The sequence below is a fragment of the Cupressus sempervirens genome, chromosome 10 (assembly GCF_028749045.1).
Source record: "Cupressus sempervirens isolate cs-2001-9-10 chromosome 10, ASM2874904v1, whole genome shotgun sequence".
Classification (NCBI taxonomy): Eukaryota; Viridiplantae; Streptophyta; class Pinopsida; order Cupressales; family Cupressaceae; genus Cupressus; species Cupressus sempervirens.
In genome coordinates, this window is record NC_143127.1 from 850,894,458 (window position 1) to 850,919,278 (window position 24,821).

Genomic DNA, 24,821 nt, shown 5'->3' on the forward strand with positions numbered 1-24,821 from the left:
TAACTGATACTAGTCTTTCTACATTTAAAACTTTCATTAAAGATTCATGTGGTAGACTTATTATTTTTTTGGATTATGTGAAGGATTTGGTAGATGATACACCATCTCCTAATCTTCCTAATCTAAATCTTATTATTCCTAATCTGATACCTAATTCTCCATCTCATATATGTAGTTCTTCTCATACTTTTGAGGAGGTTCAAGCTATAGTTTAGGATATAGATGTGCACAACTTCTTTGATTTACCTTCTCCTTTGACTCATGATGATATTAAAGGAAAGAGTAAAGACATTTCTTCCAAACCTATTATTCCATCTTATACAACCTTTACTCATGAGCATGATAAACAATTACTTCCTATAGAAGCTTTACATGATATGTACACTACAGGATATATGATGATCACTAAACAAGTTTATAAATGTTTAGGTCTTGGATTTAATTAGCATGGTATTAAGTATCTAGTTCATATACCATCTAAACTAGATTTGCATGGTGTTTTTTGTTTGAAATTTAAAGTTAAGGAAGGTGATGTCAATCATCGTCCTCCTCTTCATAAACTTCTCCCTACACCTACCTTAGATAACTCTGATATCCATCAAGAGGTGGCAAAATAGGTATATGTTGAATTAATGAATTCCAAAAAAGAAATCTTTAAACCTATACCAAAAGATGCTTTATCCAAGTACAAATACTCTTTTCATTTTTGTAACATGAACTTACTTGCTAATTGTAGACATTTCAAATTGTATGTTTGTGAATGGGCTACTTTATGAATTATATCTCACTCTCATGTAGTTTTATGATTCCTTCATAATTTTGATATAGGAGATTCTCCTCTTGCTGATATAATATAGATCTCTTCTCCTTTTTTCTCTAGATTGGGGGGAAAGAGGTGTATTTGCATCTAGTCTCTTAGGATCCATTAGGCTTTTAGCATATTTTGTGCCTTGAGCTTAATCAATATTCTTTCTGTTCTATCTCTCTATGGTTATGTATTATGTTTATAATCATCCATAGAATTTATTCAAGATATATTTTCTAAGAGATTTATTTTGCAAAGGTATCCTTTGTCCTCCTCCCTAGTGTGCAAGGTTCTTCCTTCTTTCTCTTTGTCTAGGGAACTATTCTTCTTAGCTTAGTGGAACTTATTTATATTAAAATATTATTTCTTCATATTGTCAGATGTTTTGACTATGGATAGTCTTTTTATATAAGAGGTTGTTGTCCTTGGTCATCACCTCTTCTCTATGTTGCAAATTATGATTCTTTATAAACTCTTACCCTTGCTTTGGTGTTAGAGTTGTTTTCCTCATTCCAAAGGTTCCATTTCCTCTTTCTTGGAGAGGGCATGGTGATTGAATCTTTGTTCCCACTTGGTTTATCTTTGAAAGCTGATATTTTATCTAATAGCACTCCTCTATGGTGGGGGTCTTGTTGATAAGATCTTTTTCTTTGAGGCTACTTTCTCCATAAGTGGCATGTCTTTTTCACAATTATCTATGCTCTTCGATGTAGGGGTCAATACCCTTCATTAAGACCATAGTGTACATTGTTGTTAATAGGATATCTCCTTACATTGTGAAGTAGGTATCCTCTTCTTCTTCCTTATCATGTCTAGTAAACAACCACAATAAGGAGGGGGGCATATATGGGGTCTCCCTTGTAGTATAGTTTTTATTTTTATATGCTAAATCTTGGAAGGGAATGCACGTAAGTTGCTAAATCCTGAAGAGACACACATTTTTCCATTTTTAATATATATGATAAATCCTCTAACATAACACACATAATTTGCAAAATCCTGAAGGGAGACGCATTGCTAAATCCTCTAAGGCTAGTACACATAAGTTGCTAAATTCTGAAGAGATACACACTTTTTTCAAATTTTCAATATGCTAAATCTCTCAAAGGTAACACACATAAGTTGCTAAATCCTGAGAAGACACACATTTCATATACATAGTGATACAAGAAGGTGGATATATGGATATTCTAAAAGTCATTAGAAGATGTATTTACAATTGCAAGCATAGTTTATGGGTGAAATATTAGGTTTTGCCACATTTTTGGTTATCCCTCTCTTCTGATGATTCATGGTAAGGTGGGCATTTTACTAGGTAAGGTAATCATTTTTTCCTTTCTTTCTTTTTTGCTTTCATGCTAGTAGGACTGGATCATGAAGCTATGTTATTTATAGTATTTCTCTTGTCTTTCTTATGTAATCACTTATGTTTTTATGATAGCTTTCCAAATATGATATTGGTATGAGAGATAATTCTTAGAAAAGTTTCTTGTGCTAGTTAATTTCGGTTTGTTTGTACTAACCCTTTTATGTTGTTGTTGTTGTTTTTTTTTTCACTCTTGTGTGTGTATGTTGAGTTAGAATCCTTAGCCTAGGGGCTTATATCCTTAGTTAAGTGTTATTTTATCTCATTATGAATCCACTTGGATATCTTCTTTCTTCTCTTCCTTTATCTATTTGAGGATTTAAGTTCTCATTGCGCGAGATAATCACACTCTTTTTTATTTTTCTCTTTTTCTAGAGATGTTTCTCATATTATGATCTTAGAGTTGACAAAGACTTAAGTCTCTTAGGGCTTGAGGATCTCTTTGTCCCTCTAATTTTTATAAGATTATCTTTTCATTATGATCTACTTTACCAAGAGTTTACATTGAGCCTATAGTCTTGCTAAAGTGTGGGCTTAATGTATCATATTAAAATGGAAGCACTTCCATGTTAAGAGTGTTTATCCCTCTGAGTAAGTGGTTTGGGGTCATGTCAAGTGCCTTGAATAGGTCTTTGCATGGATCTAGTTGTTTTCCCCCTATTTTGCTTCTCTCTCTCTCTCTCTCTCTCTCTCTCTCTCTCTCTCTCTCTCTCTCTCTCTCTCTCTCTCTCTCTCTCTCTCTATTTCTAGCCTATTTATGACAAACTGCTTTGTGAAACTGAGGACTTTGGCCTCTGGTTCAAGGATGACCTTCTCGATCAAGGTCAACCTCAACCCTAACTTAGGTCATAGATGACCTTGAATCTTACCTAGGGTAGGGTTGATCTCATCCCTGACCCTAGGTCCCATTTTTATTTTCTGAGAGTTTCAAGATCATGGGCTTCAAAAAGTTTCTTTTCCTACTTTTGGGTTAGTTGTTTTGGGTTTTAGAATGGTAGACTCTTAAATTACATTTAATCTAGGTCTATTCCTAGGGGTTAAGGTTAAATGGGATTTAATGCTCCTATGGTAGCCTTCTCTAGGAGTTTGTGCCCTAGATCTCTATATAAGAAAGCTTCCTCCTCTCATTTTTCACTAAGATGCCTTATGAGATTAGACAAACTGTCACCTTTCTATATCCATTGTTCTATGAAGTGAAGATCTATTAGCATTCAAGCATTTCAAGTATTCAAGATCCAATTCAAGGAGGTCTATTATTAACTATTAAAGGATTCAATCTCTATGGAACCCTCTTGTTGAAGATTTCATCCATATTCATCCAAGACTTCTTCTATGTAAAGATATATTCAAGATTGGTGTTGAAGATCTGATGACATTTATTTGAGACATCCTACATACATTTCTACATCCATTTGGAGTATCTATACTTGTAGATTCAAGGATTCAAATCCTTCATGAGGATTTCTACATAAGCAAGGTGAATAATTTTATTTACTTTGTTTATGAATATATTGTTTCAATTATATTTCAAGGTTAATTCAAAACTAGGGTTTGACTGAGGCAAAGCCCCTATCCAACAAAAAAAACATTTTTTCTTGTAGATATAGGTGTGGAACAATGAATTGGAGAGCATAGTTGGATACCCTTTTCATCAAACTTGCGAGATTCACAAACATAAATTTTGTCAGAGCAGTGCAGGTCAAGGTCAACTTTTTCAAGGTACAATTGTGCCCCACCAATAGGGTCAAGGTCAACCTCCCTTAAAATGATAAAATATTTATGGGTTTTCTCCATCTCAACATTCCAATCTGGAATTGCTTGCAGATTTTCTAGAAACTACATATAGACATCAGAAAACAACATTTATCCTACTTCAAGATGAGTATTTGTCTTTTATCTATTTTAGGATTTAAGCACATGCTCCCCCTACAATAGAACACTTTCTTGTGCTTAATCAATGTGGATACTCACATTGAAAATTAGGGTTGAGAAGAGGTTTTCCATTTTCTTTCTATTCATTTTGGTGAACTTGATGTGAAAACACATACATTGAAGCCTTCTTCTACAAAAGCACAAGAAAACTTATTTTTCTTATTTTATTAAATTAGGGTTGAGAGGGGGCTTAGTTTATTTTCCTTGATTTGTTTATGAGTTTTATTACTTCTAGTCCTACTTCTAATCTTAGGGTTAGATGTAGTTGTAGACTTATGGGTACCTTTGATCCTGAGTCTTCTTCTCCTTTCTTGAGGATTTTGAATAAACTTTGATTCTTCTTGATTCTAATCCTCTTATGGAGCAAAACTTTTCTCACTCATCTCATGATGTGGATGATGCTTTAAGAATTCCTCCTAAATGAGTCCAATAACTTTCAAATGAACTTGCTAAAATGGGTAATTGGCTTCTTCAAGAAAACCATAATAAAGATTCTATTCAAGCTATAGAGGCTCTTAAGAAAGTTCTTCATGATAGTGACCAAGGTGTTAATCTCTTGCGTGATATTACTCACCTTGTGCATTCTAGTGTTAAACCTTTAGCTCAAGAAGCTCAAGATTTAGGGTTGACTCCTCCTGTCACTAGCGTAGAACCTTCTTTTGTTCCTTTCCCTAGTGTTCCTACCTATACTCCTTCTTTGGTGACTACAATGGTTCCCTCTATTCCTACGAGTGTTCCTCTTGTGTCCCTTTCTATTTAAAAACCTTCTTATCACAATATTCCTTTTACTAATTTTAATCCCATGCCAACTATAGTGCCTAGTGTTCCTCCAGTTGTGTCTTCTTGTCATGTAGCTTCTTCCACTTTACCTAGTGTTTCTAATGTTTTTAGTTCTCCTATTTCTTCTCATGATTCTACAATTATCAGTTTGGCTTAGATTATGTCATCTTTACAACAACTTGCACGCTTGACTCAAAAAAAGCTTAGTATCCCTACTTTTGATATGGGAAATCCTTTGTCTCAGGATATTATTCATACTCTCATTCCTCAGCAAGCCGATATGCCTCATCTTGAGAATTATAATGGTAAGGGAGACCATGTTCATCATGTTAAAACATTTCAATTCCTTTGTAATGATTATGCTCATGATCATAGGATTTTAGGGAATTCATTTGCTCAAACTTTTCATGACAAACCCTTACAATGGTTTTGTTCTTTGACTCCTTATTCTATTCATTCATTTCCTCACTATTGCTTTTATTCAACAATTTCAAAACAACATTGGCTTGCAAGTGTCTTTGACTGATTTGATGCATTATAAACAAAATTCTAAGGAAAATTTATCTAAATTTATAGGTAGATTTAAGCATTTGCATGTTCAAATTTCCTATCGTGTTCTTGATATTGATATTCAATGTACATGTTTATTTCAAATTTGAAAAAAGGATATTAGAGATGAGATTTTATTTACTAAATTTACTTTTTTCAACAACTTTGTGTAGTGCTTCATCATTATCAATTACAAATAAGACAATTTGAGAGCACCACTCCAATGGCTTATGTTCCTATTGACAAAGATTATGTTACTCCTAATCCAAATAAAATTCAAAAATTCAAAAACTATGTCAAGATAAATAAACAAGAAAATGTAGATGTTGTTGCATCTCACAATGCCACTTTTGCATCCACTACTTTTTGATTGAATTGTACATTTACTCCTCTCTCTAAATCTTTACATTCTATTATGAATAGGTTGTTAACTACTAATATGATTACTTTACCTCTTATTTGTCCTCTTTTACTTGCTACAATGGCGGCTAAATCTTTTGATCTAAAATATTTTTGTCAATATCATCTCCAAAATGGTCATGATACTGAGAAATATTATTCTTTAAAACATAAGGTTCAGGACTTAATTGATTATGTTGATAATTTTGATGGTAGTGGGAATAAATTTGTTTCTCCTAATAAAAATTTACAAATCTATACAAATCCTTTACCTACACATGATACTAATACTATTGCTCAATCATCTTCTATGGATATTGTGGATGATTCAAATATGGATGATCTTAATCATGTTGTTAATCAAGTGGAGCATGTGGTTCCATCTATATCTCCACCTCAACCTCAACCTCCACTTCAATCTCAAATTTCAGCTCCACCTCAATTGAAACCTAAGCCTAAATTGAAGCTTCAACCTAAAACTTGACAAGAACCTAAGAAAAAATGACCTCAAGAACTTTTGATTACCTTTGATGATTCTAAGACTATTAAAGCTCATGATGGCCCCCTTTATATTTATGCTAAAGTTGCTGAAATACCTACTCGTGGTTGTATTGTTGATCCTATCTCCTTAGTTAATGTTATTAAAGAAAAAAACCTTTTTATGAAAAGCTTGCAACAATATTTTTATGATAAATTGAATGTATGGATTCAAACTTGTAATGGTTTTCTTTATCCATCATTTAGTTCTATTGATTTACCGATTGAACTTTGCAGAAAGATTGTGAACACTACCTTTGTTGTTGTTCCTACTTTTGATAAATTTAAAGTTAAGCTTGGTTTACCATGGTTAAATTCCATGCATGTTGTTGTTTCACCTATTCATAAATGTCTTAAGTTTTTTTATGATGATGAAGTGAAGATGGTTAATCATAGCTTATACCATACTTCTAGGCCAAGGGATTTTGCTACCATTGAATTCTTTTGGCCTTTATTACCTAATTCATGTCCTGCTTGACCTGATCATCTTTTCCATTCATATCAAATCTATAAGTAGCAAAAGATTCTTGAGTTAAGCTTACCTCATAAAGATCATAATTGTGGTCTTTTGCCTATACCTTCCATACCTCCTTTATCTATGGCTTCTACATCTATTAATTAAGCTCCTCCTATTGCTTGTAAGTCTCCTATTAATCCTATTAATCCTCCTATAGAACCTATGAAGCATCCTATAATTGAGACAAAATGTAACCAATCTACTAACAAATGCCATAAAAAAGTTTCATGCTCAAGCTAAAGCTCGTAATTTTGTTAATAATTTTTTTTTATCTTCTTTGGATAAAACTATGAATGATGTGTTAGAAGAAGTTGTTATTAATAATGATGTTAAGTTACCTGATTCTAATGATTCTATTCATATCCTAGATCCTATTTTGATTAATCTAGATGATGAAGATACTCTTGATGATACTGATGATGTTAATGATGAATATGAAACTATTGACATTGATGTTGATTTACCTAATATACTTTCCTCACAATTAATACTTACACCTAGTATTGAACATTGTGATTCTCAAGAGGATCCTTCTTTGGAAGTAGCTATCATTCCTACTGTGTTGGATATAGTCCCTCTTTCAAGTTACCCACCTTCCCTAAATGATAAAAAATGAGACGGGGAGAGTAGATAGCACACTTGATTGGCTAGTCCTTCATGGTAGTCTTTGTTATGTGTTTGTATGTTGTATTGTATTTCTCACATGATGTGTTTAAAAGTTGTTAGATTTTTTATACGATCTTTGCTACTTTGTAAGTGCAAGGTGATAAAAGAATTGAACTTATTGTATTATTCCTCTATATGTATCTCTATTCTTCCATATGTTGTTTCATGTTATGTTGTACTTATGCTATTGTTCGTACATGTTTCCTTATGTAAATTTTCTTAGATTCGTGACTTAGTAGCACTGATTCTTTTTTGGTCCCTAGGTCATGGTCTAAAAAGATTCTTCTTTGTATTTATTGTGTGAGCTTTCCTCCTTTATGATCGTAGCTCTACTGACTTTGGGGAATGATGTTAATTCATTTGCAATAATACATATATATTATCTTATAATCATACTGACCCCTTAGTAGGTAGATCCCTTATGTGTTCTTTGTATCTTTATGTATTATTTCCCTTGAGTTGTCTTTGTCTGGGGGCATCTCATAGTGGAAACATAATTAGTGGAGATGTTTAAATGTTTTCGTCAAAGTCATTGCTCCTATCAAACTGTTAGCAATGAATTTAATGTGAGGGCATACGCTCTGCTCACTTATTTCACACATGCACTTTTAAATACATATGTTAGATTGTGGTGATTAATCAGGAAAGTACTGTACATACTTCATAAATTCTTTGGGGCTCAGGGCATTAGCCCAAAAAAAATTATGCCCTAATTTATCGAGATTTTGGGCTGACATGTAATTATTAATTATAACTCTAAAGTAGTAAAAATACTTATATAAAAGAGCTTAGGGTTAGGGATTGTTTCATAGTTGTGATGCAAAAATTGGTTCTTATGACAATATTGAGCTGTAAGGGATTATGGATTGTAATCAGGTTGTGCACTAGATTGTAATAATATTGGACTTGTTGTTTGGTGGACATAGCCCAGGGATAGGGTGAACCACGTTAAATCTTGGTGCCTTGTGTTCTTTTCTGCATGATCTATTATTTTTTGTTATTGGTTATATTTGTATGTAACTATTATTTCTATTTGTGGTTTAATCCTAACAAGTGGTATGAGAGTGAGGGTATTTTTTAGTTATCCTCTACAAGAAAGTCTCATGATTGAGTGGGAGTGATGGAAAACAAGGGTAAGCTGAGGGTTGACAGGTTTAATGGGTAGAACTTCTAGTTATGGAAGATGCAAATGGAAGACTATCTTTATCAAAAGGATTTATGGAAGCCGTTAGAAGGAAAAGCTAAGAATCAGGGATCTATGTCAAATGATGAATGGGATCTTTTGGACAGAAAGACACTTGGAAGCATTTGATTATGCCTGGCACCATCAACGGCATTTAATATTTAAAAAGTGAAGACAATAGAAGAGTTGATGAAAACCTTAGTGACACTATATGAAAAGCCCTCTGCTTCAAACAAGGTATTTCTCATGAAGCATTGATTTAATATGAAAATGGTAGAAGGTGGATCTGTTGTAGATCATTTAAATGAGTTTAATACTATTACTAGTTAGTTATCTTCTGCGGTATCAATTTTGAAGAAGAAATTAGGGCTCTCTTGATTTTGTGTTCTTTGCCTGAAAGCTAGAATGGCTTGGTAATGGTTGTGAGTAATTCTATTCCTAGATCTAGTACCCTAAAATATGATGATGTGATCGGTGTTATTTTGAGTGAGGAAATTTGTATGAAATCCTTAGGTGGATCTACATCAAGAAGTGCCTTGAATGCACAAAGCAGGGGCATAATGACTAAGAGAGGAAGTAATTCTAGAAATCATGGGAAACCAAGAGGAAATTCAAAGGGTAGGAGGTCTAAATTGAGAGGACCAAATGACTATTGGTACTGTAGGAAACCAGGTCATAAAAAGAAAGATTGCTAGAATCAAAAGAAAAATGAAGGAGATAAACTAGATGGAGACAAGGAGGATAATGTGCTAAGTAACAAATCCGAAGAGGATGCTTTGCTTCTATCTTTAGAAAGTGTTGATAATTCATGGGTTTTATATTCTAGTGCTTCATTTCATGCTACACCTCATAGAGGTTATTTCATTGATTATGTCCAAGGGGATTTTGGGCTTGTTTATTTGAGGGATAATTAACCATATCAGATTGTTGGAAAGGGAAAAATTAAGATTAAGTTGCAGAATGGAAATTATTGGCTACCACACGAGGTAAGACATGTTTCAAGGCTGAGTAGGAATTTAATTTTTGTAGGGCAACTCGGTGATGAGGGTTGTGTAGTAACTTTTAATGATTAAATTTGGAAGGTTTCAAAAGGTTCCCTTGTAGTAGCAAAAGGTGTGAAAGTAGTTCCCTTATATCTTTGCATAGGTCATATTGTTCCTTTTACTTTAATTGTTTAAGAGAAAAATGAATGTTCAGGAACAATTGCTATAATTGAGAAAGAAGAACAAATAGCTATTGTAGATTTTGATACAACATTATGGCACAACAGACTTGGGCACATGAGTGAGAAAGGTATGAAAGTACTTCATTCAAAGAAAGTTCTGCTAGGTCTAAAATGTGTTAATATGGATTTCTGTGAAAGTTGTGTGTATGGAAAACAAAAGAGATTGAGTTTTGTAAAGACTAGGAAGGAAAACAAAAAGGAGAAATTAGAGCTTGTGCATAAAGATGTATGGGGACCACCTTAGGTATCATCCCTTGATAGCTCTCATTATTATGTTACCTTTATTGATGAAACAACTAGAAAAGTATGGGTTTATTTCCTTAGAAAAAAATCTAATGTATTTCAAACTTATAAGAAATGGAAATGCTTAGTTGAAAATGAGACTGGTAAGAAATTAAAATGTCTCAGATCTAATAATGGTGGTGAGTATTATAGTCATGAATTTGAATATTATTGCTCCACTAATGGTATTCATAGACAAAAAATTATTCCAAGGACTCCATAGGAAAATGGAGTGGCTGAACGCATGAATAGGACTATAATGGAGTGCGTAAGGAGCATGAGGTTGCATGCTAGGTTGCCCTTACACATGTGGGTAGAGGCTATCAATATTGCTATATATTTAATTAATAGAGGTCCCTCTACTCCTTTGGGCTATGGTATTCTAGTGGAAGCATGGACTGGTAAGAAAGTGAGTTATTCTTTTCTCAAAACCTTCGGCTATGAAGCATTGGTTCACATAGATTCTGAAAATAGAACCAAGCTGGAAGCTAAGTCAAAGAAATGTGTATTTTTTGGATATGGCATTAATGAATTTGGTTATAGGGCTTGGGATTTTGAAAATTATAAATTTTAAGAATTAGGGATGTCATATTCAATGAGAAAGAGTTGTACAAAGATCTATTGTAGCAACATGAGAAGAAAGAAGATGTTGGGTGATGCGACGCACTCCCCTGCCCACAGGTGGTTAATTATGTGGTGTTCCATGTTCACTAACAGTCATGGCTTTTGGTGCAACGGCAAATGGGCCCCAAAATTGGTATCAGAGCCTGGTTTTGGCCTGGTCATGGGTTCAAATCTCCCCGGTGCCTTCCCGACCCGCATAAGCACCTGGTATGCGCGTCGAGGGGGAGATTGTTGGGTGATGCGATGCACTCCCCTGCCCACAGGTGGTTAATTATGTGGTGTTCCATGTTCACTAACAGTCATGGCTTTTGGTGCAACAGCAAGTGGGACCTACAGAAGATGATTATGTAGTGCTAGATGATACTCCAAAAGCTGATGTTCTAGCCATTCTTCATGATGTGCAACAACCACAACAACAAATACCACACACACTGGTGAATGTTAGATAGTCAACAAGGCAAATTAGACCTTCAAAAATATTCTCTCCCTCTTTGTATTCAATTTTACTTACTGATGCTAGTGAACCAAAATTTTATGATGAAGCTATGCAGGTGGATACTAAGATTCAGTGGGAGTCTGTAATAAAAGATGAAATGGACTCTTTGCTAAGAAATAAGACTTGGGATTTATGAAAATTACCTACAGGTAAAAAGGCTTTACACAATAAGTGGGTTTACATTTTAAACGAAGAGGATGGAGGTAAGAAAAGATTTAAAGTCAAGTTAATTGTCAAAGGATTTGCACAGAAAATGGGCATTGATTGTGATGAGATATTTCCTCTTGTTGTTATGATAACTTCTATATATACTGTTTTATGTCTTGTGGCTATTGAAGATTTACATTTAGAGTAGCTTAATGTTAAAACAACCTTCCTTCATGGTGATTTGGATGAAGAGATATATATGGCTCATCTATAGGGATTTGCAGTCAAAGGTAAGGATAACTTAGTGTGCAAATTGAAAAAAAGTTTATATGGCTTGAAGCAAGCACCTCAGCAATGGTATCTGAAATTTGATAGTTTTATGCATGAGCATGGATACAATAGGTGTCATTAAAATCATTGTGTTTATTTTGAGAGGTTGGATGATGCCAACTACATTATTTTATGTTTATATGTTGATGATATGCTTGTAGTTGGGTCTAACATGGATCATATTAAGGGGCTAAAACACCAGTTAGCACATGCATTTTCTATGAAGGATTTGGGTGCAAAAAAATAAATCCCTGATATGAAGATTTGAAGAGATAAGAAGAATAGGACATTGATGCTATCTCAGGCTAATTATGTGGAGAAGGTGTTGCAACATTTCTCTATGGAGAATGCTAAAGCTGTCAGCACACCTTTACCTGGTCATTTGAAGTTGACTAAGGAGATGTGTCCCAAGACACAAGAAGAAGAGGATAAGATGTCCAAGGTACCCTATGCTTTAGCTGTAGGAAGCTTGATGTATGCTATGGTATGTACTAGGCTAGATATTGGACATGCAGTGGGAGTTCTTAGCAGGTATATGAGTCATCTAGGAATTGAGCATTGGAATGTAGTCAAATGTATTCTCAGATATTTGAGAGGAACATCTAATAAGTGTTTACACGTTGGGGGCTCTATTACTAATTTACAAGGCTATATTGACTCAGATTTGGTAAGGGATATTGATACTAGGTGGAGTACTATAGGTTATGTCTTTACTGTAGGTGGGGCAGCCTTGAGTTGGGTTTCTAGGTTACAAAAGGTTAATGCTTTATCCACTACAGAGGTAGAGTATGTAGTTGCTATAGAGGAAACCAAGGAGATCATATGGTTTCAATACTTATTGGAAGAATTGGGACACCCTTAGAAGGATAATTATTTGTTTATAGATAGTCAAAGTGCCATTCATCTTGCAAAGAATTCAGCTTTGCATTCAAAGACCAAACACATACAGTTGTGGTACCATTTAATTCAATCAGTTTTGGAGGATGGATAGTTAAAGCTAGATAAGATACATACAAATGACAATCCAATAGATATGTTAACAAAAGGTAGTAACAAGGGAGAAGCTGAACTCCTCTTTAGCTTTGGTTGGTCTTCTCGAGTGAACATGAATAAAAGAATAGCAGAGTCCAGGGTGGTTTGATCTAGTTGGAGCCTCATGGAGTAGCAGCATAGCTACAGGATCAGTCTCCAAGTGGGAGATTATTGTTTAGTGTGGAGCTTGATCAGTCCCTAAGTGGGAGATTGTTAGATTGTGGTGACTGATTAGGAAAGTATTGTACATACTTCATAAATTCTTTGGGGCTTGGGGCATCGGCCTAAAAAAAAAAAATTTGGGCTGACATGTAATTATTAATTATAATGCTAAAGCAGTAAAAATACTTGTATAAAAGAGCTTAGGGTTAGGGATTGTTTCATAGTTGTGATAGAAAAATTGGTTCTTGCAGTGGTATTGAGGTGTGAGGGATTACAGATTGTAATTAGGGTGTAATCACTAGATCGTAATAATATCAGACTTGTTGTTTGGTGGACGTAGCCTAGGGATTGGGTGAACCACGTTAAATCTTGGTGCCTTGTGTTCTTTTCTGTGTGATCTATTATTTTTTGTTATTGGTTATATTTGCATGTAACTATTATTTATGTTTATGGTTTAATCCTAGCAACATATATATAATTTTTTAAGATAACTTTTCTCCCTTTTTGGATTAGTGACTAATCCTTAAACCATAGATTTATATTTTAGGATCTTTTGATCCCTCTAGTTTGAAGTAATGTTAATCCTAGCTTAAGGTCGAAGGTGTCCTTAAGATTGGATCTCTTTTTGGTTTTACTCTTATAGAATAGAATATTCTTAAGAGTGAATCCTTGATGGGTTGACTAGTGAGTAGCCACATTCACTAGGCGGTTCAATTCAATCTTTCCAATTGCATAGTTTCCTTGTGTGGTTCACAATGGGACATAAGTTCTCATTGGGCGAGATAATCACACTCTTTTTTCTTTTTCTCTTTTTCTAGATATGTCTCTCTTATTATGATCTTAGATTTGACAAAGAGTTAAAGTCTTTGGGGGCTTGAGGATCTATTTTTCCCTTTGATTTAATAAGATTATCTTTTTATTATGATCTACTTTACCAAGAGTTTGCATCGAGTCCATACTCTTACTAAAGTGGTGGCTTAATGTATCATCTTAAAATGGAATCAATTCCATGTTAAGAGTGATTATCCCTCTGAGTACATGGCTGAGGTCACATCAAGCACCTTGAATATGTCTTTGCATGGATCTAGCTATTTTCCCCATGTTCTACTTCTCTCTCTCTATTTCCAGCCTATTTCTAACAAACTGCTCTATTAAATTGAGGACTTTGGCCTCTGGATCAAGGTTGACCTCAACCCTAATTTAGTTCAAGGATGATATTGACCCTAACCTAGGGAAGGGTTGACCTTGTCCCTGACCCCAAGTTCCATTTTCAATTTCTGGGAGTTTTAGGATCTCGATCTTTGGAAAGTTTCTTTTCCTGCTTCTGGGTTGGCTGTTTTAGGTTTTGGAATGGTAGATTTTTAAATTACATTTAATCTAAGTCTATTCCTAGGGGTTAAGGTTAAATGGGATTTAATGCTCCTATGTAAGCCTTCTCTAGGAGTTTGTGCTCTAGATCTCTATATGAGGAAGCCTCTTCCTCTCATTTTTCTCTAAGATGCCTTATGAGATTAGGAAGACTATTACCTTTCTACATTGATTTTTCTATGAAGTGAAGATCTATTAGCATTCAAGCATTTAAATATTCAAGCATTCAAGATCCAATTCAAGGAGGTCCATAGTTAGCTATTGAAGGATTCAATCTCTATGGAGCCCTCTTGTTGAAGATTTCATCCGTATTCATCCAAGCCTTCTTCTATGCAAAGATACATTCAAGATTGGTGTTGAAGATTTAATGACATTGATTTAAGACAGCCTACATACATTTCTACATTCATTTGGAGCATCCATACTTATGGATTCTAGGATTTGAATCCTCCACAAGGATTTCCACATAAGCAAGGTGAATAGTTCCATTTACCTTTTTTATGCATATATTGTTTCAATTATATTTCAAGGTTAATTCCAAACTGGGGTTTGACTAAGGTGAACCCCCCATCCAAAAAAAAAAAAACCATTTTTCTTGCAGACAGTGAATTGAAAAATAGATTCTAATACCCTTTTTGTCAAACTTGTGAGATTCATGAACAAAACTTTTGTCGACATAGTGTAGGTCAAGGTCAACTTTTTAGGGTACAATTGTACCCCTGGGTAAGATTGTGCCCCACCAATAGGTTCAAGGTAGACCTTCGTTCAACAAGATAAAAAAATTATGGGTTTTCTCTATCTTGACATTTCCAGTCTAGAATAGGTTGCATATTTTCCAAAAACTACATATAGACATCAAAAAATAGAATTTTCCAAATTCAAGGTTAGTATTTGTCTTTTATCTATTTAACAATTTAAGCACATATTCCCCCCATAGTAGAAAGATTATATAACCTCCTTTCTCCCTATTTTCCATCTCTTGATCCATTTCTACATTGAACACTTTCTTGTGCTTAATAGATTTGGATCATCACAATTAAAATTAGGGTTGAGAAGAGGTTTTCATTTTCTTTCTGTTCACCTATATATTATCCTTTCATTGTAGACACTCATGAAATCTCATTCCAAAAAAACTAATTCCCCCTCCTACTTCCATTGCCTCAAAAAATAGCTCCTCTATTTTGGAAATATACAAGTAAACCTCTCCACCTCCTCATTCTTAAGCTTCATTTCTTAAAAGAAAACAATATCCAATCTCACTTGATCCAGACATCATTAAATCAAGTTGACCTTATTAGGGGCCTTGCAACCACTAACATTCCCCGAAAGGAGTCTCATTTCTCCCAAGAAAGGGTATATACCCTTATTGATCTCAAAATTTTGATTTGATTTGCAACACTACCTGCTAGGGCCAATTTTATTTGATTAGATTTAGGTCCTCATTTCTTTTTCCCAATTGTTTGCTTTGTCAATATTAGCTAGAGTTTGTTTTATTGTCTCTCCTCCATAATGTTAGGAAATTTTTGACAACCTGAGAACATCATGATCATTTATTTCTTCCAGAAAAATCTCATCAAAATTTGAGTCTAGTTCTCAACTACTATGCTTGACTCCTTCAAAGGAGGTTTCCAAATCTCTAGTTGAAAAGATATGGATATTTATAAATCTCTAGTTTATATCTTCTTTGTAGTGCCTGCCCTTGGATTGCATTTTATTATCATTACTGAACTCTTTTAGAGCTAGTTTTATGTTGTTGGTCAGCAATATTATTTTGAGACTATCAGATATTGTGCTATGGATTCAGCTGATATGTGATTAGATTACTTAGACTTTACATTTCATGTATGCATGATGATTATTTTCAGTGTTTGCAGTTATTAATGATGATTATTAAGATGATTTATTATCATATGTGTTCTCTTATGGATACTTACCCCATACTTGCATGTGTATGGTGTGCATATTTGCTTTGCATGTTTGCTTTTGTATGGCGTGTCTGATGTGGTTAAGGAAGGGAGTCGTAGTCACCTGCTAGTCGGGATCTACACGATGCACCACTTCTTGCCATTGCCTGTTTAGTTTAGTATATATTGTGCTTGTACATGCATGGTTTTTATGCAGGTTGCAGGTACCGGGTATCGACTTCCCTGAATTGCTAGGATGAGCGTACCCTATCACATCATCTCAATGATAAGAGAGGGGAGATAAATTCTCAAGTCCAAATCCCAACCCTTTAAGCCATTTGTCCTAACTAGAAAATTAGGACAAGTATCTGAGTTGAGCACCCTCTGAATGGGTCAGATGACGTAATTCGTGATATTAACCCTTGGTTTGATTTTGTATGTATTTTGGCTATGATGGGTTTTTCATATTTTTACCTTATGAGTCTTTGATGTATTTTCTATTAATTAAGCCTAATTAAAAGATTTAATTAATGGTTTAATTAAATGAAAAATCAATATGGTATTTTAATATTTATTTTATTTAATTAATTGAGAAATTAATTAAATAAAATAATTAAACTTTAAATTTGGAATGTGACAATATTTATCTTAATAATAATATATTTGGAGTTCATTTTTAAATAAATGACTAAATAATAATATTATTAAAGCTAATAAATATTTTAGCAATTAAGTTTTGGAAAATGAAATTTAAAAGTGGAATTATAAAAGTCAGTGCATGAGATTTAATAAATAAATAAATTAAATTGAAAAGAGTAAATTAAATATTATATTAATATTTGCTCACATAGGAGTTTGTAAATTCTCGAGAGTTGTCATGTAGACAACACTGGAGTTTGCACTCTAAGAATGCACTAGTTGTCTACACTTAGAAGTTAGCATTTTATTTGAGCACATGGTGTCTACAACCTTAAGACTTATCTAGAAGGTTGGAGAAGACCCATGCTTGGTTGTCATGCTTATCTTCTAGTTGTTTCTAGAGACACTCTAGATGCATCTTAGATGCCTTTAAATAGAGGCTCTCCTAGTGTGTTTTGGGCAAGCTTAAAATGAAAGCTTAATGGAAGCTTCAAGCTTCAAGCTTCAAAGCTTATATGCTTCTACATGCTCATATGCTTCTACATGCTCATGCTCATATGTTTCTACATGTTCTTATGCTTCTCCAAGCACTTCTAGTCACTTGGAGGATTCGATTGGTTTGGATCTTGGAGGATTCACAAATGATGGAGAAAGAAGGAACTTTCTATGGACTTCTGAGGCATGGCAAATTAGCATCAGTGTCCAGGTGCACTCGTGATATTCGCATACTCTCTTTGCAATCTTCCTCTTTTTGTCTTCATCATGTCTGTTATATGTGTCTGAATACTCCTTGTGATTATTGGAAGTCAGAATCTAGATATTTTATTTGGTTGAAAAGAAAACCATAGAAAAAAACCCTAGATCCAATTAAGGAGAAATAATTAGATCTAAACGGGTTTGAGTTCGAATTAGAATCAAATTGATAAATAAATTTGAAAAGGATTTCTAAATCTATAGTCAATCTATTAGAGAAATCTATGGTTAAATTTAGAGAACAATTATTCTAAAGAGGAAATTCTTAATTTAAAGAATTTGAAAGCTCTTCTTATTTAAAGTTATATATATATCTGTGTTCTCTTTCTAATATATATATATATATATATATATATATATATATATATATATATATATATAATCTGTATACTTTTATATATAAATATATATAAGTACATATATATATTTATATATATTTCCAACACTGTGATACTGATTTATAATCTGTATATATATATATACACACATATATATATACATATATACATATATATATACATACATATATACATATATATATACATACATATATACATATATATATATACATACATATATACATATATATATACATATATATATATATACATATATATATATATACATACATACATACATACATATATATATATATATATATATATATACATATATATATATATATATATATATATATATATAATTGTCTGAATGATGTTTTATTAAATCCGAAATCGCATTTAAAATGCAAATTGCGAAACGTTATTTAAGAAATGTTATAAAAAAAATATTATTAAAAAAGTGGGGGTGGAGCATGTCCTCACGCCTCCCCACTGCCACGATGATGCTGGCGAACGTCTGCTGCGCAGGTACCTGCATCAGCAGGCCTGCAACAGCAGAGGCCGCACGACTGCTGTTCAAGTCGCACGGCGACTGACCACACTTATGTGTATACAGTGTTGCCTGCGACTATTAAATCGCAAGGTACGATTTGGGTATTATAATTTTTGTTGGATGTTATAAATTTTTTTAAAAATATTATTATAATGTTATATATATATATAAAATCATTAACCAATATAAATGAAGTTTCAATAATAGTTTTAGATTTAAATGTTTATATAGATCAATTTAATTGGATTCATTTAAGTTGAGATATTTAGGATGATATGTGATTTAAAAGAACAACTTTTCAAAGAAGTATAGAGATTTTAATTTAAAGAGGGGTCATTTCCAATGTAAATTGTTATTGAACTATTAGTATGAGTATTAGCGAGTTGGTTTATAGTTGATTTTTAATCAACTGATGTTCTTTGGGTCATTAATATAGATATTTTAATGGTTGTTAGTAATGATTTAAACAAGAGACATTGAATTCATTTGAATATTGAGGGATTAGAAAACGGTTATATTTAATGTATATTAAAAATTATTTAATATATATTAAATAATTAAGAGATGGTAATTTTATTTTACATTATTAAATAACTTATCGATATACCCTAATGGTGTTAAGAGTTAGTTAAGTATTAACTAATGAAGTTTATGGAGGGATTCTCTAGATCGATTATTTATAGTCTTGTTGAGTTTATTATTTATTAATGTTTGTGGGTCTAGCAAATTATTAATAAATAATAGAGTAATGATCTAAATGGTTATCATTAATACGGATTAGTATAAAAAGACGTATGTGATCATTATAAATTTAATAATAAGATTCCCAATATAGCTTGTCATTAAATATTAGCAAGTTATTATTATTGAACTATGAACATGAATATTTGTGTATGGCTGACTTTTGGTTATTAGTCAACTAATATTCTTTAGGTTGATGGTATGGTTGTGCAATTATTAATTAAATCAATTAACTAGAGTTGATTAGATTTAATTAATAATTATATAATAGAGATTTAATTGATATAATTCTTTTAATGAGATTGTAGATTATCTATATCGAAGTTGATAAGTCTTATTCTAATAACTTGAATAATGACTTAGATATTTTAACGGCTATTAGTGACAATTTAATAATGATTATAATTAAGAGGCTTAAGTGTTAGAGATACTTAATTGAGTTTTAACCATTAAAATGTTAGTGGATCATGGAATTGTGCACCTATGTTAATTGGTAGCTTAAATTGATCATTTTAATAAAGTTACAATCTTCTTATTCGAAGAATGATAATTGGTCCTCTTATAATATAACGAATAATGATCCTAGAAAAGTTGAAAGGATAATCAATTAGAATATGGATCATGGATAAATATAGAGAACAATTTAATTAAATGTCAATGATGATCAGTTTAATGAGTAAATATTTATCCTTAAGTTATTCTTAGAATGCAATTCTTAATAATGGAAGGATAATGCTATTGGGGAACAAATGGGTTGACTTGTAGGTCAAATGACGAAACTTAAGACACTTGAAAGTATACTTGCAAACAGAAAACTAGAAACCCCTACACTTGAAAATGGAAAATGAAACTCTACACTTGATTCAACTATGTAATATAGCAAAACCAAAACATGTGTTTGCATCGTGTATTCTATATGCTTCTTGTTTTGGGTTGACTAGTGTTGACCAGTCCTAGGTTGTGACCAGAGGCTCGGGGGTTATGAGATATGATGGCATGTTGATCTTATTTGGTCTTGATCTTTATAAGCCCAACCATGGTAATGTGATTGTATGCTCTATGAAATGTTTGTATTTGTTCATCAGTCTTCATGTGTGAAGCTGAGATGTATTTGTATAAGACACTTGAGCTAATCATTTTTGAGTCATCGATCACTTATCCTTGGATTATTTTCTAGTCGCCATGATGGGATTGAAATATAGATTTATTTCTTGATGATGTCATGTTGTGACATGTTTGACTCAACCATTTTGGAGTCCTCGATCAGTATGATTTTGAGATATTCTTGGTTGCTTGTTGAAGAACCAATGGATATGGTGATCTATTTTGCTATATATTTTGGTTATTGAGAACCAACTGATATTTATGATTATCAGTGATGCCTTCAGTTGCCAATAGAGAACTGTTGTGGTCATAATTTTCTATGGATGCTTTTCACATGCTCATGGAGATTTGATGATTCTTATCTTGGTGATTTGATGATTCTTATTATGGATATTTGATGCTTTTATCATGGATATTTGATGATTCTTTTTATGGATTATCTTTTGAATTTTCTTTACAGTCGCTTGTACAAGACTGTGGTGATTTATGATTCCATGAGCTTAGGGTAGATAATCTACTTGTAGTGTCGGGAAGTGGCTTGCAATGGGGGTCGGGGCCCTAAGTGGCTGCCAGGGTAACTCATTGTAAGTTTGGTTAATAAGTGATAACATTTACACACTAAATGGGGATTAAATGAACCTAAAAAGATAATTGTTTTGGTTCTCGCCCATGCCTTGAGTGCTTGTACAGGCTAGGATGGGAGTAGTGAGAACGCATGGTTGCGACCGTGCATTCCGTAGTATGCCTCGTCAATATGAGAGGATACTAGTGGACGAATGAGATTAGTATGGACCCGTGGAGTTTAGCTAACTACCATGGTAACTTGTACGTGATAAATGCGATGACACTTTCCCGCTTGCATAGTAGGTTTCCTACATGTCATTGTGTGCCTCTGGGAATTAGATGTCGATTTTGTGTGTGTTGAAACCTTTGAGTTAGTATACTTTTAGGATTCCTGAACTTATAGAGATTTATGCTTTATGGTTTTCATAGCCTGTTTGGGACTTGAGAGTATCTCCTCAGCACGGTGGGAGTGGACCACTTAGGTTCCACGCGGTCGAGTGGTAGTGTTTTTCCACTCTTATCATTTGAGATCTGTCGAAGACACCCTGGCTGGAGTATTCTTGGTTGGTATTTCTCTTCATTCTATTCTTGGAGCATTATGATAGATGGCATACCTTATGATGGATGTATTTACTGGTATGTTTCTTATATGGGTGTTTTGCATATGTTAGTTGATGATATATTATGCTTTACTTTGCATGTTAGTAGGATGTTTTTAGGAGTCACATTCCTACTATGATAATATCGATGATCTCTTTGGTGCTCTGGAATGTTATGCACGAAGGGATGGCTAGGATCCACGATGGTCTAATGATGCTATTTACGGTTGGGAGGAACCATGCAGTTAGTTATTTATGTTTGTATTATGTGGTTATCTTTTGTGATGGATGTTTATATCTTTATGATGATGATGTATCATGTATGATATGTGGTTTCATTTACTTTACTTGCATCATGGATTAATATTGGATGATGATGTAGTTTATTTACACGGATGTTTATTCTTTTAAGCTTTTCATACCCTGTGACTTGTACAGTGGATGATTGAGCAATCTAAAATGTACACTTGTATATTGTTAAGAACATTGGATGTATCATTGTTATTTCATAAGAATGTGATGTTAGATGAATAGTTAGTTTAGATGTAATTCAACGTTAAGGAATCTTTAAAGAATGTAACTTGTTATGTTTACTTTCAGTTGGATGTTACTATTGCTTCCGCAAATGTTATGAATGGTTTATATTTCATGTTTAAAAAAAAAAATTGTTTGGTAAACTTAGTGAAAATTCTTTGGATCCCTTAGCGGGGCATTACATTCTTCTTGAGTATGAAACTTATCCACCTTTCTATTTTTATCACCTATATGTGCTTCCTCAGTCAATAGATATTTATCTACTAGTGGGGTGGAAACCTTATTTGAAATCATTTGTAAAAATTCTTGATCTAGCTGAGTTGTTGATGGCAAAGGCTATGATATGTCCAATTCTATATATTTTGGTGGGATCCAATTTGAAAGATCTTCCTGATGTGTTCTAATTAAACACTTATTTCCCATTCCCTTCCATTTGACCAATCTATAATATTCTATTTTTCAATCCCCCATCCTTAGTTATTTTGTTCAATTTTAAAATAGTTGCAATTTCCTCATTAATTGACTTGCTCTATGCATGAGTGCAAACACTTTGTTCCTTCTCTTCTTCTTGGAAAAACATCAAAAGACCTAGATATGGATTTGTTAGAGTAATAAGGTATTTTTCTTATTAATTAAATTATTTTGATTTAATTATTAAGTCACTTATTATCTCTAGTTTATCATGTAACCTAGGTTAGTTACCTTTTAGGTTGTCAATATCCTTTATAAGGATCTATCTCTCTTTGTAATTTACACTTTCGATATAATTGCAATTATCTTGTGAACATCAAAAATAAAAAATCTTTTGTGGGTCTTTGAATTCAAGCCAAACTAGCTTTTCTTCTCTCTTTCTCTGACAAGTGTTTGTTTGCAAGTGATTCTTCAGAGTTGTGGGTTGACCTTTCATCAACTTCAATAAGATCCACCATTATGTCCTTTAATATTTGAGAGGAAACCTTTGAAATGACATCTCCTATGACATATCTCTCAAGACCTTTCCATTTACTTGAGATTTCTTGCCTTAAATATTACTCCACTACTTGTTTATCCATATCTACTTTAATGTATTATTTCCAAGTACCCTCCCATATTCTTATTCCATTGCATTAGGGATTGAGTGTGAATGTTCAAAACTGCAATTGGAACAATTATTATGTTGTCATTGATGTCAAACCTCATTTGTGAGATAGTTTTCTATCTGATCTAAGTGTCATATCTATATGATTGATGAAGAGGATTTGAGAAGATGGTCATAACAAAAGCACATACAAGAAAGGTTGAGTTATGAAGAGGAAACTACAAATGGACACTTGATTAGTTAGAATTTGACAAGATAAAGTGATTTTTTAAATCATGTTACAAGTTGAGAAGACAATTGTAGTAAAGCCTTGAAGAAGTGATCAAAGATAGACCAAATGCATAGGCTTGACCAAGAAATGGAGAAGAAGATTAAGGAACCTGCAATACATGTCGAGTGATGCTAGTATCAACCAAGTCACAATATAAGCTAAGCATAAATAGTGTTCACCAAGCATCAGTATTGACTAAATGATAATATATGTGCCAAGTAATAAATTCAGTAGCAACTGAGTAATCTAGTGATGACCGAATGTTAGAACACAGTGTTGTTCAAGGGACAACATTTTGATAGTTTATGAGAAATCATAATTTCTAGTTGATAGAGTTGATTTCTTAAGATATGGAAAGTGTGTTGAAAATAAGGATGGATGAATTGGAACATTTAAATCAAGATAAACCATGTTTCCATGTTTCTATATAAGGATTCGAGAAGAAATTTCTTGAAAAGAAGAGGATGAACAAGAAGGTGGAAAAATTCATTGTATGTGTTGAATATGATCATAACCCTAAGATCTATGGTGGTGTTTAAGTGGCAAAAGATCAAAATTACCTATTTAAGGAGGTAGAGGGGCTAACCTTAAATAGTTGTTGAAGGTTGGAGTAGTTGTTGATGCTATTAATTGGAAAACTTAAGTGGGAGGTTGAGAAGAGGAGAAGTGTGATTGCTTGAATGGTTGCCAAGTGAATCAAAGACTAAGATGACAATGAAAACCTATCAATGGATCAAACCTGTGAGCCAAACTAAGAACTATATTTGAAAAGTGAGTTGTATTTATCACATTAAAACCTATTGTTACTTTCTAACTATTGTATAAGTTTGAAATCCTTTTAATCAAGGTTGACCTAGCAGTCATATATAAATCATTTAATCAAGGTAGTATTCTAATGAAATTTTCTAATGTCCTCTAACAAGTCACTCCTAATAGGATGATTAAATCCTTTGACAAGATCACATTTAATAGTGTGTTTTGTAACCTTTAATAGTGTTGGCTCTTAGGATAGCTCACTTCATAAGAGTGAAAAGATTGGTGACTTGTTACTAGTGGTTTTTACCAAATTGGGTTTCCAAGTTAAATCCTAGCGTCAAAATTGTGTGGATGTTATATGTGATGATTTACTGTTAATATTTACATTATGCAAGTCTATTATGTTTAGGATAGTGGGTAACTAGTTGATATTATTGAAAGTTGACTATAGAGACCAAGTCATTGAATGTTAAGATTTGAAGTTGTTTAAGTTTTTATTTTTTCAATTGGTACATTTAGACCTTGGATAATTGATTCACCACCCCCCCCCTCCATCTCAGTTATTCTAAACATTCTAACAATTG